The 7,901-nt window shown below is 41.1% G+C and overlaps 1 long non-coding RNA gene across 1 annotated transcript in view; it reads left to right on the top strand.

Annotated features, from left to right (window-relative positions):
* Positions 1–7,141, top strand: part of LOC107730041 (uncharacterized) — a 7,712-nt gene extending 571 nt beyond the window's left edge. The window contains exons 2-3 of the long non-coding RNA XR_001638646.1: positions 1,850–1,853; positions 7,016–7,141. This is a non-coding gene — a long non-coding RNA (uncharacterized LOC107730041). The remainder of the gene's footprint in view (positions 1–1,849; positions 1,854–7,015) is intronic.
* Positions 7,142–7,901: the final 760 nt, after the last annotated feature.

Raw genomic sequence — 7,901 nt, forward strand, 5'->3', positions numbered from 1 at the left:
TTTTTGTAACTCATGTGTGTTTTTAACGTAAACTTGTGTGTGAATGAGAACTTAGTTTAGTACTCACATGCTGTGACATCCGCTTTCTGTCCGTGTGCTTCAGATGTGTGCACTCAGAAAACCGTCTATCAGAAGTTTAAACTCATATGGTTTAAAACGCATGATTTCAGCACGATAAACATGATAATCAGAACCAAAACAGATGTTTTTTAGCAGGTACGCGCTCTAATGGCGTAGCTCTATTCTGGAAAAGGGGGCGGGGAGCAGCAGCTCATTTGCATTTAAAGAGACAGGCCTGAAAACAGCGTTTTCTGCTTCCACTCAAAATAGGCATTTTCAAAATGATATAATAAATGATCTGTGGAGTATTTTGAGCTGAAACTTCACAGACACATTCTGGGGACACCAGAGTCTTATATTACATATTGTAAAAAGGGGCATAATATGTCTCCTTTAATGATGAACGAATCATTTACGAAACATTCATAAATGATTAATAAGTGATATGCTAACAATTTATGTATGTTTTGTTAATTCAGTTGCAAGTCATTTACAAGTGATTAGTTAATGATGAACTAATCATTTACAAAACATGACTATGCATTCATGAATTATTAATAAGTGATATGTTAATATTTGTATGTATGTTTTGTAGATTCAGTTATAAATCATTTACAAATGATGAACATAATGATGAACTAATCATCTACAAAACATGACTATACGTTCACAAATGATTATTAAGTAATATGCTAACGATTTACAAATCTGTCATATGTTATCTTAAAAAATAGCATATCATGAAATAATCAAACAGATCCTTAGTAAATGGTTAATACGTTTCTGGTTAATATATTATTATTCACTAATAAATCATTGAAATGTCAACATTGCACTATTTTCTCAATAAGCTATTGTTAATCATGAACAAATTATGATCAAACCATTAGTAAATGATCAGTATATAATTTATTTATGTTTCGTTAGTTATAATTGTAGTTGTTAGTTGTAAGCTGGTCTGTTAAAAAGCACAAAAATGCAATTATGCTAAAGCTATATTTTTAAGAATAATAAATTATTTGTTGTCAAATTAATAAACATGTGTAAATGACTTACAGTCAGGGGATTCCAGTGGGTTGTGTTAAATAATTTATCTCATCAGCACAGACTTTTGTTCTGTGATGGAGTATGTGGGATTTACCCTCCACTGAAGATCACATCAGGTGCACAGCGTTAAAATACTCCATGTTTGTCATACACATCTGACATCTTCAGGGTATATCTGTCTATACCCTCACCAGTCAGCACTTACACTCCAGTACACACTACAAAGTATTCAAAACCTGTTATAGATGATGTGTAAACGCATGAATTAATCATTTACAAAGCTTTCTGCATCCCCTAATCTAAAGTGTAAACAACTCATCACGTGTAAATGTGTTACTCATCATTCGTAGATCTTTCTTACCTGTTACAAATGATCTGTACATGTATACAAGGCATTTACAAAGCTTTCTGCATCCCCTAATTGCTGTAACAGATGTACTAATGTGAAAATTCATTTTTGCTATTCCTCACCTGTCACAATGGAAATGTGTCAATATGTAAATCATCTGCAAAACGTTGTAAAGTAGATTACTGTAAACTGCAAAACAATCATTCTTTCAATCATTCAATCAACATTGTTGATTGGAAACAATGATTAAATGTGACAGCAGAATAACATTTATTTCAACAATGCAGTAACAAAATAACGTTTTCTATAAAATATAACAAATTTTGTATAAACTCTTATACACGTTCCGCGCCGTAATGGTATCATTGGGGAGGGGGGGCGGCCGCCCTGGAGGCTGGTGCAGGACTGGAACCGGGCGGAGACAAGGAGAGCCTCCAGGGCGGATCAGGGAGCCATGGCGGAGCAGGGGACACGGGTTGCCATGGTGGATCAGGGGCCTCGGGAGGCCATGGCGGATCAGGGACCTCGAGAGGCCATGGCGGATCAGGGGACTCGGGAGGCCATGGTGGATCCTCCGTGGCCTTAGCCGGCTCGGCCACTACGGCCGCGAGCATATGGCCAAACTTCTGGAACAGGGCGGAGACAAGGGAAGCCTCTAGGGCGGGTCAGGAGGCCATGGCGGAGCAGGTAGTTCAGGTTGCCATGGCGGAGCAGGGGACTCGGGAGGCCATGGCGGATCTGGAGCCATAGTACCCCCCCAAAAAAAATACTTGGGGAAATTTAAGGGGCCTGGAGCCTTCCCTGGGCTTAACGGGGGATCAGGAGCCCTCCCTGGGCTATACTCGGGAACAGGAGGCCTTCTTGGGCTGAACGGAGAAACAGGAGCCCTTCTTGGGCTGAACGGGGAAACAGGAGCTCTCCCTGGGCTGAACGGGGAAACAGGAGCCCTCCCTGGACTTAACTCGGGAACAGGAGCCCGTCCTGGGCTATACTCGAGAACAGGGGCCCTTCCTGGGCTGAACGGGGAAACAGGAGGCCTTCCTGGGTTATACTCGAGATCAGGAGCCCTCCGTGGGCTTAACGGGGAAACAGGAGCCCTCCGTGGGCTTAACTCGGGAACAGGAGCCCTTCCTGGGCTGAACGGGGAAACAGGAGCCCTTCCTGGGCTATACTCGGGAACAGGAGCCCTTCCTGGGCTGAACGGGGAAACAGGAGCCCTTCCTGGGCTATACTCGGGAACAGGAGCCCTTCCTGGGCTGAACGGGGAAACAGGAGCCCTTCCTGGGCTATACTCGGGAACAGGAGCCCTTCCTGGGCTGAACGGGGAAACAGGAGCCCTTCCTGGGCTATACTCGGGAACAGGAGCCCTTCCTGGGCTGAACGGGGAAACAGGAGCCCTTCCTGGGCTATACTCGGGAACAGGAGCCCTTCCTGGGCTGAACGGGGAAACAGGAGCCCTTCCTGGGCTGAACTCGGGAACAGGGGCCCGTCCTGGGCTATACTCGGGAACAGGGGCCCTTCCTGGGCTGAACTCGGGAACAGGAGCCCTTCCTGGGCTTAACTCTGAATCAGGAGCTCTCCGTGAGCTGAACTGGGGATAAGGGAAGCGCTTACGTGGTGCTGTCACTGGAGGGTGCTCTGGAGGAGCAGGCACAGCAAAGCGCTTTCGAAGAGCTGGCACTGGAGCGAGTTTTGGGGCTGGAGCTGGCACTGGGGGGTGCTCTAGAGACGATGGAGGGCTGGACGGGACCAGCGGAGGCGAAGAAGACGATGGAGAGCTGGACGGAGCCAGCAGAGACGAAGGAGACTCAGAAGACGAAGGAAAGCTTTCTAGAGCCAATTCTGGGGTGAGGATAGGAGCAGTGAACTCCAGCGGCAGCGCCATGTCCAGCAACGCTGAGAGGCCAGCGGCCGGCGGGCATGCGTCGGCGGCGGCCTGCGATCTCGACTTCCGAGCAGCCAGCGATCGAAACCTCCAATCCGCCGGTGCTCTACGGACCAAAACCAGCTGCCTCTTCCAACACAGCTCGCTAGCCATCATTTTTGTCTTCGGTTTGGTCGGTGATTCTGTCACGGTGTTGCTGTGCCAGAGAACAGGCAGGACGACGGACAGTCCACAGGGGTGTGACACAGACACACACACACCCTTTAACTGGCAGGTTTGCAAAACTTTTTTTGCAAAGCTTTTCTATAATCGCCACATGACAAATGGTAACAACTCTTTCTCTCAACAGTTTAAGGGGAATACGTTCCCCTAAACTAGAATTAAAACCTATAACCTTGCCAAACTGGCACAGCACCTTACTTTTTACTTTCTCTTAATTATGGGGAGAAGCTTTCCATTCTTTTTCAAATTATCTACCTCTGACAGAATTGCTGGAAATACCACTGAAAGTGCAACATCATCTATCTACCTAGGGGTCCATTGTGATATTCTTTTGCCAGCCATTCGTGCCATTCAGTAACTGCAAGGTGGTCCACCAGTAATTCTTCTGTGCGGTTTCCCCTGATCCTCCACACATTCTCCTTGTAGGTTCTTCATGCCCTCTCAATGTGTTGGGTATGAGCTCCTGTCTGGGCATCAGCAAATGCCACACTGTGGTTCACAGTATAATGCCTGTAACCGAGCTGGGGCAGAGCATGTCTGTAAGCCCTCCACTCATCACTGATGATGATGGACCCTCTCTTGGCATGATGAGCAGTAAGTGGAATCAGTTCCCTTCTGGTCATCCTTTCAACCAAGCGGAGAACTGGTTTTGCAGATTTGTGTCCTTGGTATTTCACCCCCAGCATGCCAAAACACCCACTTCCTCCTTTTCTATCCTCCATCAACTCTGCCTCGCCCATACTGAAAACAAAAAATGCCCAAAGAAAGAAATTTATTTAAAAATAATTAAAAATGCATTTGAATAGATCATGGTTCAAACCCTGTGTAAATATGGCGGATAGTTTAACATTTAAATAATAATAGTTATGTAATATTAAAAGCTATTATATTACTTGCAATAATAATTATTATTCTTGCCTTTCTTTTATGTCAAAAGTGACTCTCATCTATAACAATGAACTGTCTTCTGCCCCCTATTTGTTGTCCTCTTCTTCTCCTCAATCTGTCCATTGCCACCACACATGCCTTTCGCACTTTTTTGGCCATCTTTACAAGGTTGTAGAGCTCCCTGCTATGTCATCCTCGATCATATCAATTTTCCGCAAACAAAGTCCTTGAGAAAACCTATAAAGTAAAGAAAATGAATGGACAACAGATGATTGGGGGTAGGTGTGTGAGTGGGGGGGGGGACATATTGACTCATGCCTAACTGACTTCTTTACTATTCTGCCTCTGTGACTGGCATCTCCTGGGAGATAAGTGAAAAGACATAAGCAAATAGGTTTTAACATATAAATTCAGATACAATGGTGAACACGTGATCTACAGTGGTGAAAGTCCATTGGCACAAGTATTGCACTTTTGATTTGGAGATACTTTTATATGAGCTATTTTACGCTACTTCATAATTTACTACACTATATGAGAAAACATTTTAAAAATACTTTCACTATATTACATACATTTATCTGACATCTATAACTAGCTATGAAAATCAAGCTTTTACAAAAAGGTAACACTTTATAATAACTTTCGTTTATAAATCATTAACACACATTATATAATGCTTAACAGATCATTGGTTAAAATATATTCATATAACTAGAAATATGAGATAATGTTCTTGTTATTGTTTACTAATGAACTTACTAAACATAGCCTAATGATTAACATATGATTATTTAATGTAAACTGAAATGCTTACAAATGTCAGTAAACTTTCAGTTCATATTATCTTAATTTGTTGGTCTTTGTTTGTTGTGTAGACCTCTATTTACGCATCTTAACAAATAATCTATTAATTATTTGTTCATGTTTTTCCAGTACCCAATCTAAAGTGGAAATTATTCATCATTTGCAAATGTTTATAAGTGTTTACTAATCATTAATGACTTCATGAGCAGTCAAGAAGTGTCCCAAAGGACCAGAATTTACCCTATTCACACATCTTTACTAATCATTTATGAATCATTTGTTCATGTTTTTGCAGCATTTGAACTACATTTGAAACTATTCATCATTTGTAAATGTTTATAAACGATTACTAATCATTTAGTATCTTTATGGACATTGGACTTTTAGCTACTGTAACAAGGTTTGTGTAAAGGGTGACTGGTTAAGTTTAGCTTTGCTAAAGACATAACAGAGTGTAATTTTGGTGCAAAAACATGTTTTTTGTTACCTCAACACTCACATTTGTATACTACTCTTCAGTACAGTATATCATTAAACAGGATATTCCTTGAATCATAAATAAACAGGAGAAAACTAATACTTTTTTAAAAGAAAATACTTGTTCATTTATGAAACATATAATATAAACAAGGGTGACTGGTTAAGTTTAGCTTTGCTAAAGACATAACAGTGTAATTTTGGTGCAAAAACATGTTTTATTACCTCAACACTCACATTTGTATACTACTCTTCAGTACAGTATATCATTAAACAGGATATTCCTTGAATCATAAATAAACAGGAGAAAACTAATACTTTTTTAAAAGAAAATACTTGTTCATTTATGAAACATATAATATAAACATACTATAAAACATATATTATAAACAGATTGAACCGTGTTCCCTTATAGTAATCAAATTGACCCCTGTACACTGTTGACCCCCTAACCAACCCTTAAACCTACCCATACCACCAAACCTGTCCCTAACATTACCCATATCACACCTCAGTAGCAGTAAAAGTGTTGTGCATTAACACAAGTTTTTAATCATTATATAACATCACTGATTCTTGAGAAGTGGGACAAAACAGGGTGCAATATTGAAAAAAGAAAACCTTATACTCAGACAAATTGAACTACATTTATGTATCTTACATGTACTAAGCTACTGAGCTATACCTTTGATACAACCTCCCAACTTTTCTCTTTTTTATCAAAATGTGCTTTTTACCTTGCCATCACTAACATTGTTTTAGCACCATCAGACACCAAAAACACAAATTAATTTTCACTCACATTATGTAAGACCTATAAGATGTATAGTAAACACTCATTTTTACCAAGGCAGACAGTGGCCAAAAAAAATAAAAATACTTTCAATATGTATAAATATATTTATTATAAAGATTTCCGTCTGTGTTTCTTGAATTGTGTAATATAACTTTATCTTTAACAGCAATCAGCACTTTTCAGAAAAAAGTGAAAGTGTGGCCAAGTATGGTGACCCATACTCGGAATTAGTGCTCTGCATTTATCCCATCCAAAGTGCACACACACAGCAGTGAACACACACCCGGAGCAGTGGGCAGCTATTTTTGCTGCGGCACCCGGGGAGCAGTTGGGGGTTCGGTGACTTGCTCAAGGGCACCCTCCCCCCACCCACAATCCCTGCCGGTACGAGACTCGAAACCCACAACCTTTGGGTTAAGAGTCCGACTCTCTAACCATTAGGCCACAACTTTCCCCTAAAATTCAGGGGAGAGCGCGAATGCAGTCCCCCACTACCATAAATTATGCAGTCGAGATTCCCACATTTGGGGAATTCGCAGGGGTCAGCACAACCGGAGTGCAATGGCCGAGCCTCATCCTGGGTGAACCACCTTCTTGATCATGGTGTCTCCCCTGCCAGGTAAGTATCAGTATGTTAGCAGACAGATTACATTTTCACATATGACCAACAATTCCTCAACAAATATAAAATATCATAATGAATTATCCTCAAAATATTCATCTGACGGAGGTGACATAGACCTGACAAAGTTGACACATCTGACGGTGAAACTTGAATTTGTAGTCATTTTAACTATCAAATGCATTGAATCAATCAATTACTGCAGGGATGGGCAACTGAAGGCCAGTGGGCCGTATACGGCCCGCAATGTCTTTTAGTATGGCCCGCTGGATCATATTAGACTCATATGATCAATTTTAAAACATTTGAAAAGTAAGTCACGTAAAGATTGCCTTCAGTTTATAATGTTAATACTATCTCCAACCAGAAGAGGTCGCTAGTTTCCAGCCGCTCACTGTGTTAATTTCAGCGCTGTAGGACGTGCCCTCTGATGTAAACATTCACTAACGTTGAAACGTCACTAACGCTGACCATGAAAACAGTATTTTCCAGTCAAGATGATAAATAGATGATCTTTTTAACAATTTCAAGGGGATAGCCATATGTTTGGAAATCTGTATTTTATTTAAATCGCCATCACATCACTGCGCACAAACAACGGGGACACCAAAGTTGCACTTGCCTCAAATTTCAAAGGTAAAATGCATTGTCAACAAAAGCTTTTTGCCAAATGCATGACAGAAATGTTTGCATTAAACTGTGTTCTAAGGGTTTAAGCTGGTCTTTTAAAAGTCTTCAGTTAAATGGT

Source organism: Sinocyclocheilus rhinocerous, unplaced genomic scaffold (assembly GCF_001515625.1).
Source record: "Sinocyclocheilus rhinocerous isolate Xijiao unplaced genomic scaffold, SAMN03320098_v1.1 scaffold2623, whole genome shotgun sequence".
In the NCBI taxonomy this organism is placed as follows: Eukaryota; Metazoa; Chordata; class Actinopteri; order Cypriniformes; family Cyprinidae; genus Sinocyclocheilus; species Sinocyclocheilus rhinocerous.